The sequence below is a fragment of the Panthera pardus genome, unplaced genomic scaffold (assembly GCF_024362965.1).
Source record: "Panthera pardus isolate Hobbes unplaced genomic scaffold, ASM2436296v1 HiC_scaffold_24, whole genome shotgun sequence".
Lineage (NCBI taxonomy): Eukaryota > Metazoa > Chordata > Mammalia > Carnivora > Felidae > Panthera > Panthera pardus.
The window spans coordinates 71,609,904-71,633,546 of NW_026526810.1; the positions used below are offsets into that span (position 1 = coordinate 71,609,904).

The window sequence follows — 23,643 nt, forward strand, 5'->3', positions numbered from 1 at the left end:
CTATGAATTCTACAAGCAGGGGTTTTATATGCTTACCAATAAAATAACAATTTCTTTTAAGCTAATTGCCTAAAGGTTTTACCTTAAGGAGAACAGTCTAACTAAGATACATTTGTCATGTATACTTAGAGAATATGATGAATTTGTGGCATGAACAGCTTGTCTCTTTGACTTAATACTGACAAACACTCAATTTGAAATTTGAAGAGGTAATGGTGGTAGTTACAAGGAAATGAAAAGCTTCAAAGCTTCACATTTTCTTGGCATGACCTCTACAACAGCATCTGTTCTTGTCTTTTTTTTTAATTCTTGAGTAATACTAGGAAGTTGCTAGACCAGATGAACTTCCTATGACCTATTTAGTAGACCCAAACAATTAGCAAATGGTTATTCAATCACTCCTAAGAGTAGATTTATGCTAGACAAGTAGAATATCATGACCTTTTGATTTATTTTATATAACTTTTCATATACACTTCTTCTGACAATGCCTGGCACATAGTCTGTGAGAGGCGATGATGGTCTGAAGCAAGGCTTTGCATAGGATATGGAGATGATGTGCTATTTTCCATTGTCCCCAGTTCCATTCACTAGACAGTCTTCACCTCTAGACTCAGCAGAGCTAACCCTGCATCCTCTATTTTCCTGATTGTTAGGAACAATCATTACAAATGGTAAGTAAATCTTAGGTGTCAGTGTTATCATCTAAGGATGGATATAAATAAGAAGAATAGAAAGTGGAATTTTGAGGTATGCCTGTGTATAATGAATGTATGGAGGAAGAGGAGCTTATGAAGAAGACTGAGAGTTAGACTTTTAGGTGGTGAAAACACTAAGAGAAAATGGGACCAAGAGAGAGTCACAGAAAAGACAAGGAGAAGAAATATCAAGAAGAGATAGGGCGCACCTCGGTGGCTCAGTCAGTTGAGCATCTGACTTCAGTTCAGGTCATGATCTCACAGCTCGAAGGCTCCTGAGTTTGAGCCCTGCGTTGGGCTCTGTGCTGATGGCTCAGAGCCTGGAGCCTGCTTCGGATTCTGTGTGTGTCTCTCTCTTCCCCTCCCCTGCTTGTGCTCTGTCTCTCTCTCTCTCTCAAAAATAAGTTAACATTTAAAAATTAAAGCAAAAAAGAGATGCAAAAAAAAAAGGATAGATGAACAGCATCAGTAGAACAAAGGGAATACTGGAAAACATCTGTTGAATTTGTCAGGTCAGAAGTCAACAATGACATTACTGAGAGCTCTTTCAGTGGAGTGATGAGGAAAGAAATCAGAACAGAATAAATTGAAAAGAACAGGAGGTAGAAAAGTTTAGAAAATGAGTATCAACTATTCTTTTTAAAAGGATAGAACTAGTAATTCTATATACTTAAGAATACTTTGATTAAGGGGCACCTGGGTGACCCAGTCAGTTGAGAGTCAAACTTCTGATTTCACCTCAGGTCGAGATCTCACTGTTTGTGAGTTCAAGCCCCATATTGGGTTCTGTGCTCACTGCGTGGAGCCTGCTTGGTATTCTCTCTCTCTCTCTCTCTCTCTCTCTCTCTCTCTGTCTCTCTCTCTCTCTCTCTCTCTCTCTCCTCTCTCTCAATAAATAAATAAACTTAAAAAAAGAATACTTTGATTAAAAAAATTCAACAGTAGGGGCACCTGGGTGGCTCAGTTGGTTAAGCATCTGCCTTCAGCTCAAGTCATGATCTCACAGTTCATGAGTTCAAGCCCCACATCAAACTCTCTGCTGTCAGTACAGAACCACTTTTGATCTTCTGTCCTCCTATCTCTCTGCCTCTGCCCCACTCACTTTCTCTCTATAAAAAATAAGTAAATAAACTTTAAAAGAATTCACCAATGACCTGATTTAGACTCCATGTAATTGTGGGGTGCCTGGGTGGCTTAGTCAGTAGAGCATCTGACTTCAGCTCAGGTTGATTTCACGGTTCATGGGTTTGAGCCCAGTGTTGGGCTCTGTGCTGACAGCTCAGCGCCTGGAGCCTGCATCAGATTCTGTGTCTCCCTCTCTTTCTGCCCCCTCCTTCCTCTCTCTCTCTCTCCCTCTCTCTCTCTCTCTCTCAGAAATGAATAAACATTAAAAAAAAAAAGAAAACTCCATGTAATTGTTCCTAGGAACTCAAAAAGGCAATTGCTATTCTTCAGGTTTTCCTTTTCCTTTTGTAATGATACTATTTACTTCTTAGTCATTTCCAATGTACGTACCTGGAAAGTCAATCCAACTTATGTATGTGATTTTTTTTTCCCTTTCAACAGATCATTTACTGACATTGAAAAAATTTCCTCACATCCCCAAAGTAGAAGACATATTGCATTAATAGTTTGTGTTTAGTTAATATGGATTATAGAAAAATAATCTGTCAACAGCTGGTTCTGTCATTCCATTCTTACCAAGAATATTGCTATAGATTACCAAAATTAAAGGAAATTATAGCCAGAAGTTTATATTATTCTGCCTTTGTTTTGAAACCTTAACATTCCCCTTCCAGTTTGTTTTATACTTCTCTAAAGTGCTTATACTTTCTTTAAACCCATCTTCCCAGAGTTCCTGTCTAAAGGCTGGTAAAGAAAGAGTCGATAAACTCATTCACAGTAACAAATGATGGCAAAACCAGTCTAATGTGTTACCTCTCCCAAGATGGCTTCATATACAAGAACTGAAGTCCAGTAATGAATGTCAGTATGAAAAAGCTTAATTGTATAGGAGGATGAAACATCATAGCTATCTTACCAAATTATCACAAATAGGACTTACTCTACCTGAATATAAGGCCAACAGTACATTGTATTTTAAGCTAAGAGAACATATACCTACAGGGAATAGATTTCCATGATGGAAGGGCAAGTTCACTTTTTGTTGATATTTTAGAAATATTTCCAAAGAGATAATCACTAGGTTTTCATTTAGACATATGTGATGACACAGTTGAAGACTTCAAAGGAGTTTGTGTAGCAGGTTGACTTTTGATACTGTCACAATTCTATGTCTGTTTTTCTTATGAACATGTGAGAGCATTTCAAAGAAAATGATGGAAACTTCTAAATTAAAGGTACTTCAATGTTGATCAGGCTATAACCTAATTAACATTTTCAAGGCTTCCACTTCTTTTAGATAAATGGCAGGCCTTGACTGGCAGCCACAAGACAGCTCATGAACATGATTATGACAAAATAATGTGCCTTTGTCAGACACAGACTTTGAGTACTCTCTTGACTTAATAAAGTTAAGCACCACTTATAATCAGTACTTCACTTTGCTTTTTTCTATCATGTAGCCTGTTGGTTGTCCTGTTGTTCTAGCAGACATCTTGCATAGGTGTTCACTGGTACTCTCCCACTGTGGAGGCACTCAAATTCTCAAGCTTCTAGCTACTACCAAGTTGCACAAAATGTAGTTTGACTTCTTATAACCTAGTACTCATCATCATTACTTAATGTACCAAACCTTCATAATTCCCATTATCATTTCATTTTGACTCACATTTGTATGCACTGAACAAGATTGAAAAAGTCCTCTGAGTTTCAATTTAAGTGTTAAAAATTGTCACTGAAAGTGCTTACTTCAGCAGCACACATTCTAAAATTGGAACGATACAGAGAAGATTAGCATGGCCTCTGCACAAGGGTGACATGCAAATTTGTGAAGCATTCCATATGAAAATAATAATAATCACTGAAAATATGAGTCATATAAGCTAAAACCAACTAGCTTTAGTCTTGAAAAATCACATAAAGTATTTATGAAATGTATAAACCCTAGGAAATTATTTTCAAACAATGATAGGTTTGAATACAATTTAATCAATAATATCATATGTAACTTAGAAACTTTTATTGATGAAAATTTTGGTATTCTATTATTCCATTAGCAAACCTTCTTTATTGAACATCTTTGGGATCTTCAAAGGTACAGAATAAGATTTAGTTTTGTGCTTTGAATTTTTTCAATCATTCTCCTCTAAAATTATTTGCATGCAATAGTTAACCATTACATACTTTAAATTGAACAGAAAGTACACTAGGTTGGACTTGGATATAATGAAAAGATTTTTATTATTTATTAAGTAATGAAGAAATACATTTGGGAAAAATTATTTCATGAAACATTACTTATAGAGTACCAGTATGAAGCCCCTTGAGTTCCTCTCCTTTTTTTACTTATTTTTTTTATTCTTTCTATCCTCCTTCTATTTAATTTTTCTCTCTTGGGAAGATAGATTGTCAAAACATCAAGTAAGGTCTCCTAGGATTGCTTGTACTTCTGAAAGCTCAGTCTTCTCTGCTATATCTTTGGCTTTGTGTTTTTGTGTCATCGGGACTGAAGAGATATGTGATGGTGGAATTCTAGCTCAACAGCCAAAAGAATGGTTAAATAAATTGGGTGGCATAGATATTTGAGAAGACAGGTAAGCGCTTGATGTTACACAGGCTTTTTCACGACAGGAAAACCTCACTTTGTCAACTTGACAATTAAACAACAAGATAACTCTTACGCACTTCAAAACACATTCCAAACTTGAGAATCATAGTGGAAAGGCATTGCCTTTTTTCCAGTGCTGCAGGGAAACTGTGCAGGGGTTTCTGAATGGAGGAAGAGGTACAGAGTTTGTGGGATTTTAAACATTATACAACTGATGAAGGTACCTACTAACCAGAGGAATTTAGAATGATCTTTGATTATAAGATAATATATTTTTAGATACATGTTTGCTTATCTGCAATGCTTAGAAGAAAACGTTCCTGTTCCTCCTTGTGTTCACTATATGGCAGTTTTGAGAAGTTATCAGTGGAAGATTTTAGAATCCAAACAAATAGCTTTAAAAAATTAGAGTGGTTGGGGCACCCTGGTGGCTCAGTCAGTTAAGCATCCAACTCTAGATTTCAGCTCAGGTCATGATCTCACAGTTGTGAGATAGAGCCCCACATCAGCACAGAGCCTGCTTGAGATTCTCTCTCTTAAAATTAAAAAAAAAACTTAAAAAAATTAGAGTGGTTTATTTGGTTTATAAATTCACAGAATAATACCCCACAAAGACAGGAATACTTATTATTTGTCAGGCTTATAATGTGGCTGACATTGAGTATGATGATTTTACTTTACGATTATAACATATATAACAGTTATGTTAATTGCGATGGCGTTGGATTTCAGAAGGGAGGGTAAGTGCTCTCAGGTTTAACTCTGAAATTTTTGGGAAATGAAGATGAAGTGCATTTGAAGCATCCCTATGTGCATATCTCTACATGACTCTAAACAACTGGAAATCCACTTGGGAGAGAGTCCATGACAGAATGAAGGCATAACTTCCAGGGCCAGGCAACTATTTACTCATATCACTGAGCCTGATAAGGAAAATAGGATATTTTCAGAGGAGGAAATACTGCTATTACCTGCCTCTGACTTAATAAGGGGTAAACCCTACATGTGATATGTCTCTAGGATCAGGCAGAGCCTTTTGGGGTTTACCTACAGTTAGATACATATCTATATCCACATCTCTATCTATCTATCTTAGAAATATAATTACACAGGGGATATTTGTTAACAACCATACTAGTATTTACCCAGGATCAAGTCTAATTTTGAAGACATCAAGCCTTTTCCACTCCTATAAACCTCATTTTCAGAACTGGGAAGGGTATTTGTGTCCATTTGTCTGTTGATCCTGACTTTCTCAAATTCTTCTCAAAGCCTTGGATACCCTTTTGACTCAAATAAAATAGGATTGGGGAGACTTTTTCCAATGCTTTATAGCATCACGGTACAAATCTAATTTAGGAACATCCATCCAAAATACAAAACTTGAAAAGGAATGACTTACATATAATTGCCTTGCTTCCACTCACCTATTTTGGTTTTATGTTTTGTTTTGTTTTAGTAAACAAATCTTCCTTCAGTAAATAACCAGTAACTTGGTATCAACCGTATAGAAGAAAAACATCCTGCTCAGTGGCCTACCCAACAATATATGCTGTTTGCCACCTACAGAGCCACATGTACTAAAATGACTAAAATGACTGTACAGGATATAACTAAAACGAACCCATTGTGAGATTTCATACCAAATCCAGAGTGTTCTGGGGCCATTAACTGAACAGAATTAAGGAATGACTGTTGATATAGATGGCTACAGAAACAACTACTCTCCAAGCATTTGGACAACCAGCTCTAATAAATTTCTCTCTCAGTAGTCTATTCTATGGACTGGAGATAGCCATCTGAGATACCTAGAGAAATCACAAGCAATCAGACAGTTACCTTTATATGAGGTACTACATCTTAAATACAAGATTAAAGATACCATGCTGTTATGACCTAAAAAATTAAAGATGTTTTTTCAGTCGTAGTTAGTTCAAAGGATATTACTATTTCTCAATATTTCATTCATTCTTAATCACTGGCAAAATGGCCTTTCACTGGTAAATTTAGGCAACAAAACAGGGTTTTTAGTTATTATTAAAAAATGAGATTTCTCTTTAGTTACTTGCATAGTTTGGAAAATTCAACTCTATTTATATAGTAGTTACTTAAGTGATACTCATTATTCTGAATGACCTTTTCTTTGTTATAACTTCTAAACAATTTAGCAAAGCCATAAAATTCTTCAAGTTAACCTGGGAGGAAGTAACAGTTTTCTCTTCTTACTCATCCAAAATAATAATAGTAAGAAACCATTTTTCTAAACGCTATTTTATACCAACGCATGCCTGTGAACTTCCCTCCCTGACTATTTCAGAAGCTTCTCTTAAGTCATTATAGTAAGTCCATCCATGCTTCAATTCAGCACAACAATTATCTAGTGTTCACTATATTCAAAACATGAGTAAAATATGACGTTGTCTTCAAAGAGTTTATAAACTGTGTATAATTTCTGTTATCTAGCTGCATATTTTAGTTAAAGTGAGTCAGCAAACTGAAAAGCCTGACTTTATAATGTTATCACTAACTTGCAAGTTTAGATCAACTTTAGTTGCTGCTAACCTTAATAGAAATACAGCCTATCTTTTCAAATACCATGCATCCTTATTACCACTTTTGCAGATAAAGGAAGTGAAACAATATGGGTCAAGTGAGTTGCTCCATGATTAAGGAAGCAAAAAGTAGGACTCGCTGTCTCCTTGTATGTTTAACCAAGAGCTCAAGAGATAGTAAATTGTGAACAATTTAAATTAAATGGAAGTGTTAAAACTTATTGGAGCAATTTTGAGTCAGGTATTCTAGTTAATAAAGGATAACCAGAAGCAATTTTAGTTGTGTGAAGTATTTGTTACACTCTAAGAATGGTATAGTTTGCTTCAAACAATGATTAAAAAATAGAAATAGTATCCATCAATGGATTTATTTTCTTTTTGAATTTACTGACAAAAAAAGGTGCAGATGGCACCCCAAATAAGAGACTGGCATGGACCAGTATCTTCTCTGTGAAAATGACTAATGTATTACTATGCTTCTGCCAGAACTTACATAAAGAGACTGCCAAAAATGATCATATCATTATCAGCTAGTGTTCCCAATTGTTCACTGTTTGTATCACATATGGATCCTCTGAAATGCAGAACTCCTACCTAAAGAAACCCTAATATCATTATAAAACATGAACTTTTGCATGTTTTTAAAATGTTTTAAGAAAACTGTATTTGTTCTACAATAAACAGACATATTTTCCTGGTGTCAGTTAAACAAAAAACAGTGCAAAAAATAAATGAGATTCAAGTTTCAGAAGTTATATTTGGAAAGGAAAATTAGAATACAAAGAAGATTTGATGTAGATGTCTATATAAACAAATCAGCTTTGTTCTTTTACTCCCTGTCTATTTTTAGCTATCAGCCATCTACTAAACATCTAGCACTAACCATTTGGTCACAGAGGGTCATTGATTTCTCTCAACTTGTGAGGCTTTAATATAGATTAACTGAATGTGACGGTGCAATACACCCAATTCTCATATTATATCCCATGACATTAAAATGAAAAGAAGATGAAATAAGAGGTTCATCTGGTTATTTATTACACAGTAAGCACCGCTTAGCTTCTCACTGGTGCAAAAGTTAGTTCATTTTTACATGAATATACATATTTACATCATCAAATAACAAGGAACTGGATATTGGTATTCTTCACACTCACGCACAAACACACACATACACAGACACACAACCTTTTATACTATCAACTATAAAATACTAGAAATTGAAACATAGATCATCTTTCTATGTAAAATATTTCAAGAGGAAAATGACAGTTGGGTAGAGTGTAACTTGAAAAGTAGTCTTGGGGAATGGGGAAGGGTTGAATATGTGAAGCACAGAGGAATTTTAGGGCAGGGAAAGTGTTCTTTATGATACTGTAATTGGGGATATATGACATGGTACATTTGTCAAATCCATAAGACTTTAAAGGAAGAAGAGTGAAACTTAATAAAAGTTTTAAAAAAGACATTTAGGAAGTCAAGGGATCACAGAATGTAACAAAAAAAATCTAACTACATTACAAATGTATGAAATAATCTCACTAAAGGTGGTAAGGGAAAAATGCTGACCTAAATAACTGGAAATGAGTGGACTCTAACACCAAACACAAAAGAAAGTGTGCATAAATACCATATTGTAGCTCATAAAGTTGGTAAAGTTTAACAATTCTGAAACCACTGTGCATGTATGCTGGAACTGAATAAGTAAGCAAATGGGTGCTAGATGGTAAGAGCCAGGTTTCTCACTGTCGGAATGAGAAATTATAAATGAGCAAGAAAAAGCTAGAATGATTCATGTGGTAGTGTATTAGAGACATCAATTTGAACGTAATATAGATACAGATGGATGGATATATATATATATATATATATATATATATATATATATGTAAAATTCCTTCCCCCCCTCTCTACATATATGTAGATACACATACACATACAATACATAGATATATACAGTGAGGGGGTATATAGATATAGAGATTGATATAAATATAGATACAATATGCATGCACACACACAGGTTATTTGATATATTTTTTTCTTTTCTCTGTCAGATGAAAGGGCCTAAAAGCAAAGACATCCCAGTAGAAATGAGTATAACTAGTACTCACTTGGTTTGTACCACCATTTTTCCAATGGAAAGAATCAGAGCTGCTTGAAAAACTGGTTGATTCTAGCACTGGGCAGAAAATATACAAAATGAGGCTAGAGTGTATACTAATGCCAGAAAGTAAGGAAGTGTTAACAACATACACACACACACACACACACACACACACACACAAAATGGGGGTATATCAAAAGGACATAGGAGCCAACTGAAAGAATTCCCAGTGGCCAAAACCGACACAATTTGAACAAAAAAAAGTAAGTAAAACAGCATTGAATTTTAGTCCAAAATCTAAAATAAATATTCACGAATCCATACTGACATATAAATGATTGAATAAATAAAAGGGAGATAATAGACAAATCCCCAACACAAAAGAATGCCAAATAAACTATGTAGACACTTCTTCCTCACTGAAGTGGAGGATAACTCTCCAGTTCTTTATTTTTATTTTTTTTAATGTTTTATTTTATTTTTGAGAGACAGATAGAGACAGCATGAGTGGGGGAGGAGCAGAGAGAGAGGGAGACACAGAATCGGAAACAGTCTCCAGTCTCTGAGCTGTCAGCACAAAGCCCGACGCGGGGCTCAAACCCACGAGCCATGAGATCACGACCTGAGCTGAAGTCGGACACTGAACCAACTGAGCCACCCAGGAGCCCCTAACTCTCCACTTCTTAAGTCTTGGCTTCTCAGTATGACTTTCTTCAAAGAATACAGAAAAAACAGGGGATTTTTAAAAATGGTTTAAATGTTCATTTATTTTTGAGAGAGACAGACAGAAAGAGTGTGATCGGGGGAGGAGCAGAGGGTAGGAGACACAGAATTCAAAGCAGGCTCCAGGCCCGGAGCTGTCAGCACAGAGCCCGATAAGAGGCTCAAACTCATGATCATGACCTGAGCACAATTTGGATGCTTAATCGACTGGGCCACCCAGGCACCCCATAAACTAGGGATTTTTCAAAACTTAACTATCCAGTAAGGAAAATTTTCCAATACTACCTAATCCAAGTGATCAAAGACAACATCCACAGTAACGAATCATTTGACAAAAATGCCACTTTACCTCTGTGATCTCCCTCCTAAAATCCTAGTTTAATCACAATACAATAATCAGACAAGTCCTATGTAAGTGACTTTCTACAAAATACCTAACCAATACTCTTTAAAACCCTTAAGGTCACCAAAATCAGAGAAAGTCTGGGAAATAGTAACAATCAAGAAGAGTCCAAGGAGATATGACAACTAAATGTAAGGATCCTGGAAGAGAAAAAGGTAAATTAGGTAAAATGTAAGCCAATATGAATCAAGTATTGACTTCAGTTATTACTGAGGTTATCAATATTGATTCATTATTGTGTCAAACACCATACCACTGTAAGATGCTAATAATGAGGTACACTGGGTGTGAGTATATGGGAACTCTCTGTACTGTCTTTGTAAATTTTCTGTAAATCTAAATCAATTATATAATAAAAGTTTGTTAAAGAAAACTTGGTCTTGTGGATAAATTGAATTATGGATGAGTATTAAAGTGCTGTATTGTTACTGAGTATAAAAATGAATGGAGGTAGAATTTAATAGATCAGAGCTCGGTAGAAAGATTTTTATTTGAATATCAACTTGAAACCCCTGTTTAGCTAAGCAAGTCAGGACTCCAACAAGAGTGTGAGCTGTCACAGTGCCATGAAAGCAGATGGCCATGACTGCACACAACTGGGAAACAAAACCCCAGGACCAGTTGGAAATAATATAGGATTCCTAGTCCAGGATGTCCAAATTGTGACAGACTTTTTGTTTATTTTTTTACTTTAGTAAAATCAGTTTGTTGAATCAATTTCAAAGGATGTTATAGGTTTCAAGAACACCCAATATAGTGATTAGAAAACAGTAAAAACTTCTTACTGGCGTGGACTATGGAATTACTTCTGCTTTTAAAAGAAAAAAGACAGTATCTGGTTATTCTTAATTGCATGCACTCCAGGTCTCTTTCACCTCAATCATTTGAAGATTTTAATATCTAGTATATACAAACTTGTATCCATCAAAACATAGCACATATTTTAAAAATACTATTGCGATAAAACTACAATGACCTTAAGGAGAAAGAGCTCACCATTCCAAAATCATGGTAGGGTCCTATCCAGTAGATCTCTCAAGTCAACCTCAGTCAACATGATCTTTGAGTATTAGGTAACTGGTCTGTTTTATTTCTAATCATAAACCTTAGACATATCATATATATATATATATATGATATGTCTAAGGTTTATGATTATATATATATGTATATATATGTATGATATCATATATCATATATATATGATATCATATATCATATATATATGATATCATATATATGTATGATATCATATATCATATATATATGATATCATATATATGTATGATATCATATATCATATATATGATATATGATATATATATATATTTCTGAAGAATTCTAAAATGAGCTTATCATCACCCACATCTTATTGATCACAAAAAATTCATACAAATACAACTCCAAATGCATTACATTGACATCTTTTCCCAATAGCCTTGCCACTGTTCATTCATATTTTCATCCAAATTGTATTCCCATAATTTATGACTTAGTATGACTTTGTATGACTAAGTCATATATCCAGGTGTATTTAATTTTCATGTGTAGAATACCAAATTCTAAGACAGTTGATTCAGGCATAACACCTATCAGTTTTTTTAAAATGCTTTGTGATACATATATATTTAAAAATAGTAAGCCTTTTTCCAAGGCCCAAGGTAAATTGCCACAGTCCCACAAAAATATTTAATGGACCCCAAAAGACTTTCCTAATTTCGCCATTATGTTTTACTCTCCTGACAGAATTCTGTATATGTTTCCCATATAAATATACCAGGGATGCCTTAAATCAGAGAAATGATACAACACAATTAACTTTGTGAGAAATTATATCATGGTTAAAAGCACAGGCTCCAGAACCACACTTCCTGGTCTGAAGCTCAAATCCTTCATACACTGAAGAAGTTACTGTGTGACACTGAAGAAGTTACTATATATCTCTTGCTTCATTTTATCTGCAAAATGATACCTTGTCATAATTTAACAATATGTTATTTACCACTAATGAGGTAGAAACAATTCTACAAGAGCATGGTGCCCACCATATGGTAAGGTAAAGCTTTGTTGAATGAAGGAATAAATGAATGAACGAGTCATCAGTAGTAGAAAAAGAATAAATATGCACAAAAGGAAATATGGGTGATAGCAGTGGAAATTGTGAATGCTAACTGGAACTTTAGCAATTGTAACGATAGCAGAAATGTACTGGAAGTGTTGCTCAGTATTGGACCCAATGGAGCTAATAATGTCAGTCTTCTTTCAGGAGATATATCTGAAATGTTAGCTGTGTTTTCTCAACTTATTTCCACTCAAGATGAAACTTCATCGGCTTCACACCTAATATAGGTGTTCACAGGCTTTCAGTAAATTTAAGGTAATTTATGATTTCATCTTTCTCAAGTAATTTTCAATCAAGTAAAGTTATCCAACAAGACTGGAAGTTTCACATGGAAACATTTTATTTTAAGGTTTCATTAGTATGCGTAAATTCACAGCCCCTCCCAATCTCCATCCATTTTTTGCAAATAATTGAAAAAAAGTGACTCAACATATGTGGATACCAGTTTTTAGGTTAGCAAATAGGGCATGGCACTTTAAACGTTTTAAATGTGGAACATTAACTGTGTTATAATTTAATTTCTAATAATGAACCTGATTCTCCTTCCAAACTGAAGATAACATCCTGTGGTAAACATGAAAAACAGGAGCATGTCATAGAAAGCATATTATAGCATGAGGCAGGACATCTGTTTTCCAGTCCCTTACTCACATCTTATATGTAATGAATTTTATGTCACTTGGCCTCAGTTTCTTCATCTATAGAACAGGAATGATACCCACACAAAAACAGAAGCTTAACCAAATCCTTGCATTCACTCACTGTCTATTAAGCCCCTACAATGTGCCAAGGTCAGACTTTTTCCTACTCCTCTGTGATTTTTACAAGGGCTCACACAGGTATGAACTAGGAAAGGAGCACTGGAACAATCAGCCACAATGGGTGACATGGGAGTATGGCTACTTACTCATGTATCTTACTTGTACATCTGGTCCTGCTTGGGCTCAATCTGAATGTCCCATTCTCAACTAAGAATAAGTGCTGCTTGGCAGTTCTGACCAAATCTAGCTTTTAGTGAATGTTTCCAGATACTTGGTCACTTGGTGTTTGCTCAAAAGTCAAGCATTCTAGGGCGCCTGGGTGGCTCAGTCTGTTAAGCACCTGACTCTTGATTTTGGCTCAGGTCATGATCTCATGGTTCATGACTCCAAGCCCCACGTTGGGCTCTGTGCTGACAATGTAGAGCCTGTTTGGGATTCTGTCTCTCTCCTTCTCTCTTTGCCCCTCCCCAGTTCTCCCTCTCCCTCCCTCCCTCCCTTCCTCCTTCCCTCCCTCCCTTTCTCTCTCTTGCTCTCAAAATAAATAAATAAATAAATAAATAAATAAATAAATAAATAAATAAGCAAGCAAGCAAGCTTAAAAAAGGAACATACTTTGTAAATCACGGTCAAAAAAATAAATAAATAAGTCAAGCATTCCATTTCAACTAAGGACCAGTACCATGTTAAGAGCTATTTCTCAAAGACTGTATAATCTGTGCTACAGATGGCATGGTGTTCCAGATTCCATTAGCCTTCAACTGAATTCTCCCATTGGGTCCTGTCATCATCTCTAGGCTGCATCTTTTCCCAATACTAATACCTGACTACCTTAGAGTCTGCTGGATCATATGGTTCACATGGCCAGGCTGAAGCACTGCAGCCTGGAACTTCAGACCTATTGGCCGATCCCAGCTCAACTTAAAGCTGACAGCCTCCCTGTCACCCACTACTGCACTAAGGAAGTACTCTTAGGAGTGGGATGTGCTGTATCCAGAAGCCAAAAAAGATCTACCAAGGTACTTGGTACTTTGTGTAGGGATGCAAGATGCAGCAATTTATCTTTTACTTTGGAGGAGATATCCCAGCACACTGCTGGCCAGTGTACCCATGAATTTCACAGGAGTAGCAGATCCTTGAAACTGACTACAGATTATTTCCCATCCTTGGAGTACAGGTGTCTTATCAAATCCACCAGCATTCTAGCCACCTTTTGCCTATCCTATCCAATCAGCATTATGTCATTTTTGTAATGGATCTCTGTGACATTCTGTGTGATGGTCAATGCATTTCAGATTCCTTTGGACTATATTCCAACAGAAGCAAGAAAGTTCATGTATCCGAGAGGCAACTGTTTCTGATCTACTTTTCTAAGTGGAATGAAGAGGAATGAATATGTCAAATTACTGATCACATACCATGTACTTAAAATATTAATAATCTTCTTTCAACAGTGATATCACATAAGGCAGAGAAACCATTACCAAGACTACTACTTGGTTAAGTCTCCACCAGTCTATCAAAAAAAAAAAGTCTGCACTAAAAAAGTAACTGTAGAGTTACTCTGCAGGATGGGGTTTCTATAATCCCAAACTAAACAGAAAATAAAAGGAAATATGATAAGGTAAATATGGCAAAATAAACAGAAACATGATAGAGACTCCCAAAAGTACAATGGTTAGAACTTTGATAGTGGCACTAATCTCCCTCCAACACCTACCATGATAGCTTATATTCCACAGACCAAGTACCCAGTGTGAGTTTTGTTCCAACTGCCAAGTATATCAGTTTCAAATATATATACTTGGTAAGTGGGAATGACCACGGAGTGGGTCCACAGACCCAGTGGTTATACTGGGAACAAGATCTTACCCAGGACTTCCTGAAGGCCTGTGCTCTAAATCAGATGCCATGACACCACCATAGGACTATTTCTTTGGGTTCCATCTTTCCAAACATGTTAATGAGCCTACATCTGTGACTATATCCCCAGTAGTCAGTCTGGACTGAGGAGGAAAGCCACCATTGAATTTCTTCATGATCTTGATGCCCCTCTTATTGGTATATTCCTGATGGCTTTGAATGAATGGTATTTCCTCTGAACCATGTTGAGGAACACAGTCCTCTGACGGGTCTTCCATTCTTCCATAAGACGTCCATCCCAGGATGCCCAATTCCCTCAGACCCTTTATTCCTTTTTTCATTATCTTCCAAGATAACTCAGGATTTCGTTCCACTTTGCTAAATGTTGTACAGCTTCTGAGGATCACTTTAGCAACAACAAGTTTGGGCTATTCCCCTGGGTTTCCTATTATCATTTTAATCCTGTATCCCAAGAATGCTCCCAAGTCAATAAATTCTTCCTATTTAGTTTTACATTCTGGCCCTCTTGATCCCTGATGTACTCCCCTGGCTCCTGCTGATACATACTAATGAATTTTTGCAAATCTTTTGTCTTTTTCCCTCCTTTATGAGGCCCATCTGGGTTACACAGAGATTTAATCCTAGTTAGCACCTTGGCTACCAAGACAGAAGGTGAGGATAGTCCCTGAGGGAGGCACCTGTTAGCCTGTGGAGGAAAGACTTCAGTATCATACAGTACAGGGAAGTCCTAGCTGTTATTAGGGAAGGGAGACCACTTCTACAAGCCCAAAGAATCTATGGGTTCTCCAGAATCAATATCATCACAAGAAATAAACCATATGCCCCATTCCATTTTCACAGTGCTAGGTGTTCCCCACCAGTGTTCTGACCTTTGCATAACAGACCTGTGCTGGCTGAGTATTCAGATGTCTCTGGAGTTCTGCAACCCTAATAATGACATTTTCAGGCTGCTGCTCTATATATCTGCTTTTCTGCTGCAGAAAATAAGGGCCTTCTTTATAAGTTGCCATGAAGGCTCTTTGGTTATCATGCTTAGTCATTTATTGCCCTTAGTCTGTCATTATCTTTCTGTGAGACATGTACATGACTTACCAATAACCAGCCAATTCTGTCTTACTGGCATTTTTTCCATCATATCTTTCAAACACCTGCATTACTGCACTTGCCAAAGCATTTCCTTACAGGGACATTTTTCCAGGTCACCCCTGGTGAAATGCTTATCAACTACTAAATTGTGCCAGAATCTCTTCATGTCCCATCTACCAACCAGAATAGCATCATTTGGACTCACCAGGCTATAGGTGAGCCAATTCCAAATGAACTTACCACAGCCACAGTTTCTCAAACCACTTTCAGAACCACTTATGCTAGACCAGGTCCTCCAAGAAGCCAACGTCAAGGCAGAATTAGAAATACAAGAAACCAGCAAGTGAACATAAAAAAGGAGCCAGAAGAGTGTGGGAAAGCCATAAGACTGTGATACAGATCTGACACTTGTGAAGGAGAAGGGGAAGGAAGGAAGTGCGTTTGGAAAAACTTTAGACTGCAGTGGAATTCTAAGGCAGTTCAGAAGGTGGTGGGAGTCCTGGAAATAAAGCAGGAGTGCTCTCACGTTTCCCAAGAATGGGCCTCTGTTAATGTCCCCTCCACATTTCTCATTGGCTAAGAATAGGCTGTGGGAGGTGCAGTGTCAGGGCAAACACAAGGATGCATTTTAGAGAGCAGCAGCTGAGGCTATGGGTCAGTGATGCTCTATAGTCTGCAATCTAAAAGGTACATTTTTGGGTCGCCTGGGTGGCTCAGTTGGTTGAGTGGCTGACTTCAGCTTGGGTCATATCTCACAGGTCATGTGTTCGAGCCCTGTGCCAGGCTCTTGGCTGACAGCTCGGAGCCTGGAGCCTGCTTCCGATTCTGTGTCTCCCTCTCTCTCTCTCTGCCCTACCCCTGCTTTCTCTCTGTCTCTCTCTGTCTCTCTCTCAAAAATAATAAACATTAAAGAACATTTAAAAAATAAAGTAAAAGGTACATTTTCATCACTGCCACAAGAGATAGCATTTATTGGACACATAAAAGATTCCAGTCACCATTCTAAGCACATAGTAGGAATTACCTTTTCAATTTTTCACAGCAACAATGTTAACTTTGTTTTTTTTAATTATTTTGTTTTTGTAGATGAGGCAACTGCATCTAAGTGGCTTGCCCAAGTTCACACAGCCAGAAAGTAGCAAAAATCGATTCAAACACAAATCTCTCTGGAGGCACAGCTAGATGCCTTTAACCACTTGCTTCCTATCTTCAGAGGGCTTAGAATCTGGCAGGTAAAGACACATGAGAACAGGGAAATATAATAAAACATGAATCTTCTTAATTAAGGCTGATAATTACAAATTGTCTATAAGAAAGACTGCTTTGGTATATCTGGAGAAAATCAGTGAATGCTTTGACTTATACCTAAAGGAAGAGTAGATATTTGTGTAAAAAACAGGATTTCAGGGAAACAGGGAATAATGCTGAACAGGAAGAAGAATGTTGGAGCGTCACAAGGCTAGTTCTCGCATGAACTTAAATATTTTCGGATTATTTGAAGCACCAGTAAGAGTCCTGATTCTTCTCAAAGGGTTGAAAAATAAGAAAACTGTTCAGTTCAAGCTTCTAGCAAGAGGCAACTTTTTACATCAGAAAAGGTTGAAACAAATATTTCCAATGCCAAAACAGGTAAAGGGGATGTTGATCATAGCAAATAAAATGCAGACGGGGAACAGTCAGTTGAAGAGTAATATCTAAAGCAGCAGTAATAGCAGCGGCAGCCTGCTGCCATTCCCAGAGTTAAAAATAAAGCCAGCATTTGGAAAGAATGTGGGAAGGAGACAAGGTCTTCTGCAGAAGTCAACTGAATGAGAGTTGGTACTAAAAGGTGTCCGCGGAAGCCCCAAAGACAAATCACTACCCACAACTTGACATATACCCCTTGGCATTAAAATCAATAATAGATAAATAACTTTATTTAAAAGTAAATACCTCAAAGGGTGCCTGGGTGTCTCAGTCGGTTAAGCGTCCAACTTCAGCTCAGGTCGTGGTCTCACTGCTTGTGTGTTCAAACCCCGCAGCGGAATCTGTGCTGACAGCTCAGAGGCTGCAGTCTGCTTCAGATTCTGTCTTTCTCTCTCTCTGCTCCCCCCACTCATTCTCTGTCTCTCTCTGTCTCTCAAAAATAAATGAACATTAAAAAAAAATTAAAAAGTAAATAAATACCTCAATGCCTGAGTAAGGAAGGAGCAGGCATGAGAAAAGGATTTGGGCTGAACAAGATGGAGATTTTTCTCTTATAGAATAAACCTAATAAGTGTTAAGATTCTTATTTCCAACTACCAGTATCTTAAATGCCTATATCATTCCCACCTCAGTAATTCACTGTCACAGAAATTAAAGCATGGATACATGGAAATGGATATATAAAACAAGGTATCTTGTTTGTTATAGAAAAAGTTAGAGATCAATATTGACCTATAGGGGAATTATTATGCTATGATATATCAAAATGTACCAACCTGGAAAAACTTACTTATGTGTTCAATAAATACTTAGTGAGAAATGACCAAGGACCAAGCATTGTGCCAGGAGCTAGGGACACAGAAGTGAAGAAGACTGATATGGTCTCTGCCCTTATGGAGTTTGTAGTCAGGAAAACTAGACAGATAAATACCAAGTATACAATGATGCATGCAAACAAAAAGGAAAATAAGACGTTGTGATAGAGACTCCATGAGGATCACAGATCCAAACAGATGAGAGGGTATAGGATCCACTTATAACTGAAAGAATAGATCTTTAATAGGAGGAAAGACACAGCCTGCATTTTAACATATGAAAATAAATAAGATGATGATAATGGAGCTAGGCATGTATCTATTTACTGGTCAGAAGATGAGGGAATTAGTTCTCATCCACTATTTTCTATTTTCCTCCATGAGTTATATGCAAGTAGAGGATGGAGAGATATCTGTGAGGTGGAAGGTGAGAAAACAAATAAAGTAAACATAGATAATTGCATACAGTGCATATATGCATATTAATTACTCTTGCTGTAATTAATATATTTCGTTCTCTTTGTTTGGCTTTCCACTTGGCAAAACCTCCAGGTTTAACACATGTGGAAAAAAAACTGTGGAAATGACAAATACAACAATTAAAAACATAATGAGATTTAAACAAGGATATATACATTATGAGCAACCAGGTAAATAGTGTTAAATAGAATTACATTCAAATTATTAAAATAACTAAAGTTGCAAACAAAATATGACTCATTTTAACATTATTTACCAAATGAAACAAACTAAAATGAATCTTTTCCTAAAATAATTTTTTTAAAAAACATTACGTTTTAAAGTGTCTCAAATTTTTTTTTAAAAACATATGGGCAGGTAGGAAATTTAAAATAAAAAGCAGAAGTTTTTGTACAGTCTAAATATAGATATGGTAGTGTGCCAGGTTTTAGCTGAAATTTCTCTATATATAACCTGTAATGGGTCCAGTATTTACTTTTTTTAATGTTTTGTTTCTAAAGAACATATAATGTAACTAATTAAATTCGAATTAATGAGGTTTTAATTTTTAATTGTTTTTTAATGTTTAAAAAATTTATACACCCTTTACCCATTTGTATTATTCCCTATTACCTACCTCTGGCAAAAACCAATCTGTTCTCTGTACCTATGAGCCTGGGTTTTTGTTTGTCTGTTTGTTTTTTGAGATTCCACATATAAGAGACAGCATACACTATTTGTTTTTCTCTACCTGACTTAATTTATTTTTCATAATGCCCTTCAGGTCCATTCATGTTGTTACAAATGGCAAGATTTCATTCTCTTTTATGGAGAATGTGTATATATACCACATTTTCTTTATCCATTTATCTATCACTGGAAACTTCTTTAACAAGAAATGTTAAGGGGACTTCTTTAAGCTAAGAAGAAAGGGTTCTAATTGGTAATAAGAAAACATATGAAAGAATAAATCTCATTAGAAAGGTAAATAAATAATAAAAGCAGTAGATAAATAGTAAATGTAATAAAAATAGTATGAAAGTTAAAAGAGGAAAGTAGTTAAAGTAACTATGATTGAAATAATTAGTTAAGGGATACACAAGTAGAATATGATATCAAATCATAAAACATGTAGAAGGGAATAAAAATGTTGAGGTTTTCAATGGGATCAAAATTAAGTTGTTACCAACTTAAAATAGACTGTTACAGATATAAGTTGTTATAAATAAACCTCATGGTAATCACAAAGAAATAATTTATAGTAAATATGCAAAACAGAAAGAGAAAGAAAGTATATCACTAAAAAAAAGTCATTAAACCACAATGGAAGAGACCAAGAGAAGAAAGAAAAGAGAGAAATTACAAAAGCAGTCAATAAACAATAAAAGGACAATAATTATATACCTATCAATAATTACTTTAAATGTAAATGGACTAAATTTACTAATCAAAAGACAGAGTGGCTGAATGGGCAAACAAACAAACAAACAAACAAAACAAGACCCACCTATATGCCACCTAAAAGAGAATCACATTAGATGTAAGGACACACAGACTGAAAGTTAAGGAATAGAAGATGAGGTTTTTATATTTTCTTAATTTTTGCTTGCTCCATTTCTACCTACACATATGAGGGGGACCTCAAAAGAAAGGGCCACCCAACCATAAAATAAGGGGAGAAATCAAACATACCAGTTTTGAAACAAAGAGAAACAGAAATTTGAATCAGTGTTAAAATTCTAAATTCTTTTAGGTTACTAAAATAGCTACTGAATCAGAATTTCCATGGGGAGACCCAGGAATCTGCCATTTTAAAAAAAGCTGCTTGGATATTTTTGAAGTAGATAATTTTTGACATGTTGAAAAAATAATGCTAGCTCAATTTCTCAATTTCAAATTATATTTCATACTAATGACTTTAGTACAAAAGGGGTCAAAAACATAACTTTAGTTAAGCAGTCAAACTTTGGATTCTTGGGGTGCCTGGGTGGCTCAGTCACGTATGCACCCGACTTTGGCTCAGGTTATGATCTCATGGTTTGTGAGTTTGAGCCCTGTGTCAGGCTCTATGCCTGGAGCCGACTTTGGATTCTGTATCTCCCTCTCTCTGCCCTCCCCTACTGGTGCTCTCACTCTCTCTTGCTCTCTTGCTCTCTCTCAAAAATAAACAAACATTAAAAAATTTTAAAAAGAAATTTAAAAAACTTTCAATTCTTGATAATACTGTACATTGGTTGTCCAAAGTTTGGTAATGTTAATATATTGTAGACTTGTATAAATGTCTTGGAAACAAAGATTCCAACCTCAGTCTCCATACATAAAAGTCAATCTTTGATTACAGAGTATCTGTCTTTATGCTTTGCTATGTTGTCGTAAATAAAAAGCAGTTTTTGTTAATTACATGGACAGTGTCTAGAATTGCAAAGACCAGAAGGAACCAATTCTTGTGACACTGCGAATTGAGAATGGTCTTAATGAAGACTTTGTAACACTTATATAAGATTGCCGTGGTGAATAAACCATGAAAGGTATAACAAGAAAGAAATCCAACTGGATTGCTAAGGCTGATATCAGACAGAAGTGGTTGAAACACTACAGCAAAGAATTCAAACACAGCCAAGAATAAGCTGAAATCAATTTCATCCTTGGAGAAGCTAGATCAGTTAGCTCTTTATGTCAGAGTATTTACAAATTCTAAGGAAAAGCTAGAAATCTGAATAAATGATGTTGTGAAAGGTCTGATTCCTGAGGAAAGGTGGGACACTTAGAAGAGTTCAATTGCCAATCCTATAGACCTACCCTAACCAATAGGATAGTCACTAATCATAGGTGGTCTTTGCACTTGAAATGTGGTTACTGCAACTGACACACTAAATTTTTATTTTTATTTACTTTTAATTAATTTCAATTTGAACATAAAACTGAATACTCACATGCAAAAATGATAATAAAAAACCTTAATACAGACTCTACCTCCTTTATAAAAATGAACACAAAATGGATCACAGATCTAAATGTAAAATGCAAACCTATAAAACTCCCAGAATATAACAATAAAATCAAAATTACCTTGGGTTTAGCAATAACTTTTGAGGTAACACCGAAGGCATGATCCATAAAAGAAAGAATGGATAAGCTGGGCTTCATTAAAAGTGAAAACTTCTGATCTGTTAAAGACACTATCAAGAGAATTATAAAAAAGCTACAGACTGGGAGAAAATATGTGCAGAAGCTATAACTCACAAAGGACTATTATCCAAAGCATAGAAAGAACTCTTGAAACTCAACAAGAAAACAAACAAATGGAAAAAACTGATTAAAAATAGGCAAAAGATTTGAAGAGGTACCTCACTAAAGAAGATATACGGATGGCAAATATGCAGCTTTATTCATAATTGTGAAACTCGGAAGCGACCAAGATGTCTTTCAGTAGGTAAATGGATCAATAAACTGGCACATCCAGATAAGGGAATATTATTCAGCACCAAAAAGAAATGAGCATCAAGTCATAAGAAGACATAGAGGAAACTTAAATGCATATTACTGAGGGAAACAAGCCAATCTGAAAAGGCTACATACTGTATAATTCCGACTATATGATGTTCTAGAAAAGGCAAAACTATGGAGACAGGAAAAAGATCAGCAGTTACCAGGAACTGTGTGGAGGGAGGGATAAATTAGTGGAACAACAAAGATTTTTAAGGCAGTAAAACTACTCTGTGTGAAACTGTAATGGTGTATGCATGTCATTATACATTTGTCCAAATCTGACAATACCAAGAGTAGGCCCTGATATAAAATATGATCTTTGGGTGACAATGATGTGTCAGTGTAATCCCATCACCTGCAATAAATGTATCACTGTGCTGATAATAATTTCTGAACCTAAAACTGCTCTAAAACTATTTTTAAAAAAAGCTCAATCTAAAATCTGATACATATGTGATTTAACTATTATAAAACCTTTAATTATGTTTGAGCAACTCATATATATAAATCTTTGTTTTCAAATCCTCATCTTATAAAATATATAAATAAAGATGAAGCATATTCAGTGAAATTTTAGTGTTCTAATTGAGAAATGCTGTAGGTAGAAAATACACATTGGGTTTTGAAATATTAGTATAAGAAAAAGAATATAAACTATCTCAATAATTTTAATACTGATTATATGTTGAAATGTTAATATTTGGATATATATGGTTAAATATGGTTAAATATATTATAAAAAATAATTTCATTTGTTTCTTTTTACTTTTTAAAATGTAGATGCTAGAACATTTAAAAGACCCAGGTGGCATGCATTACATTTCCATTGGACAGAAATGCTTAGACAACTTTTAATAAGTTAGACAACTTTTGGTAAGTTGTTGGATATGTAAGTCTTACCTAATTTGCCATGTATTTTTGTCATTACATTGTCTATTGAAACAAAACAGAGAATCTTACATGTAATAACTATTATTTAAGTTCCATAAGGAAACTGAGGATTGTTATCTGCACACAGAGAGACCTAGGAGCAAAGGATATTTTTTTTTGAAGTCATAACAAAAGGGTACTTCTGGAAGATGGCCTCAACAAAATAAAGCTATTGTGTCTACCACCATCTGCTAGTTTGCC

General features: G+C 35.6%; 1 long non-coding RNA gene and 1 other non-coding gene across 2 annotated transcripts in view; one reads left to right on the plus strand and one right to left on the minus strand.

Moving 5' to 3' along the window:
- The window catches only part of LOC109254276 (uncharacterized), a 124,749-nt gene that overhangs the window by 33,187 nt on the left and 67,919 nt on the right, over positions 1-23,643 (minus strand). The gene's annotated exons all lie outside the window — the stretch shown is intronic.
- Positions 3,562-3,668, plus strand: LOC128773135 (U6 spliceosomal RNA). The gene has a single exon (XR_008417417.1). It is a non-coding gene; the product is annotated as a U6 spliceosomal RNA (small nuclear RNA).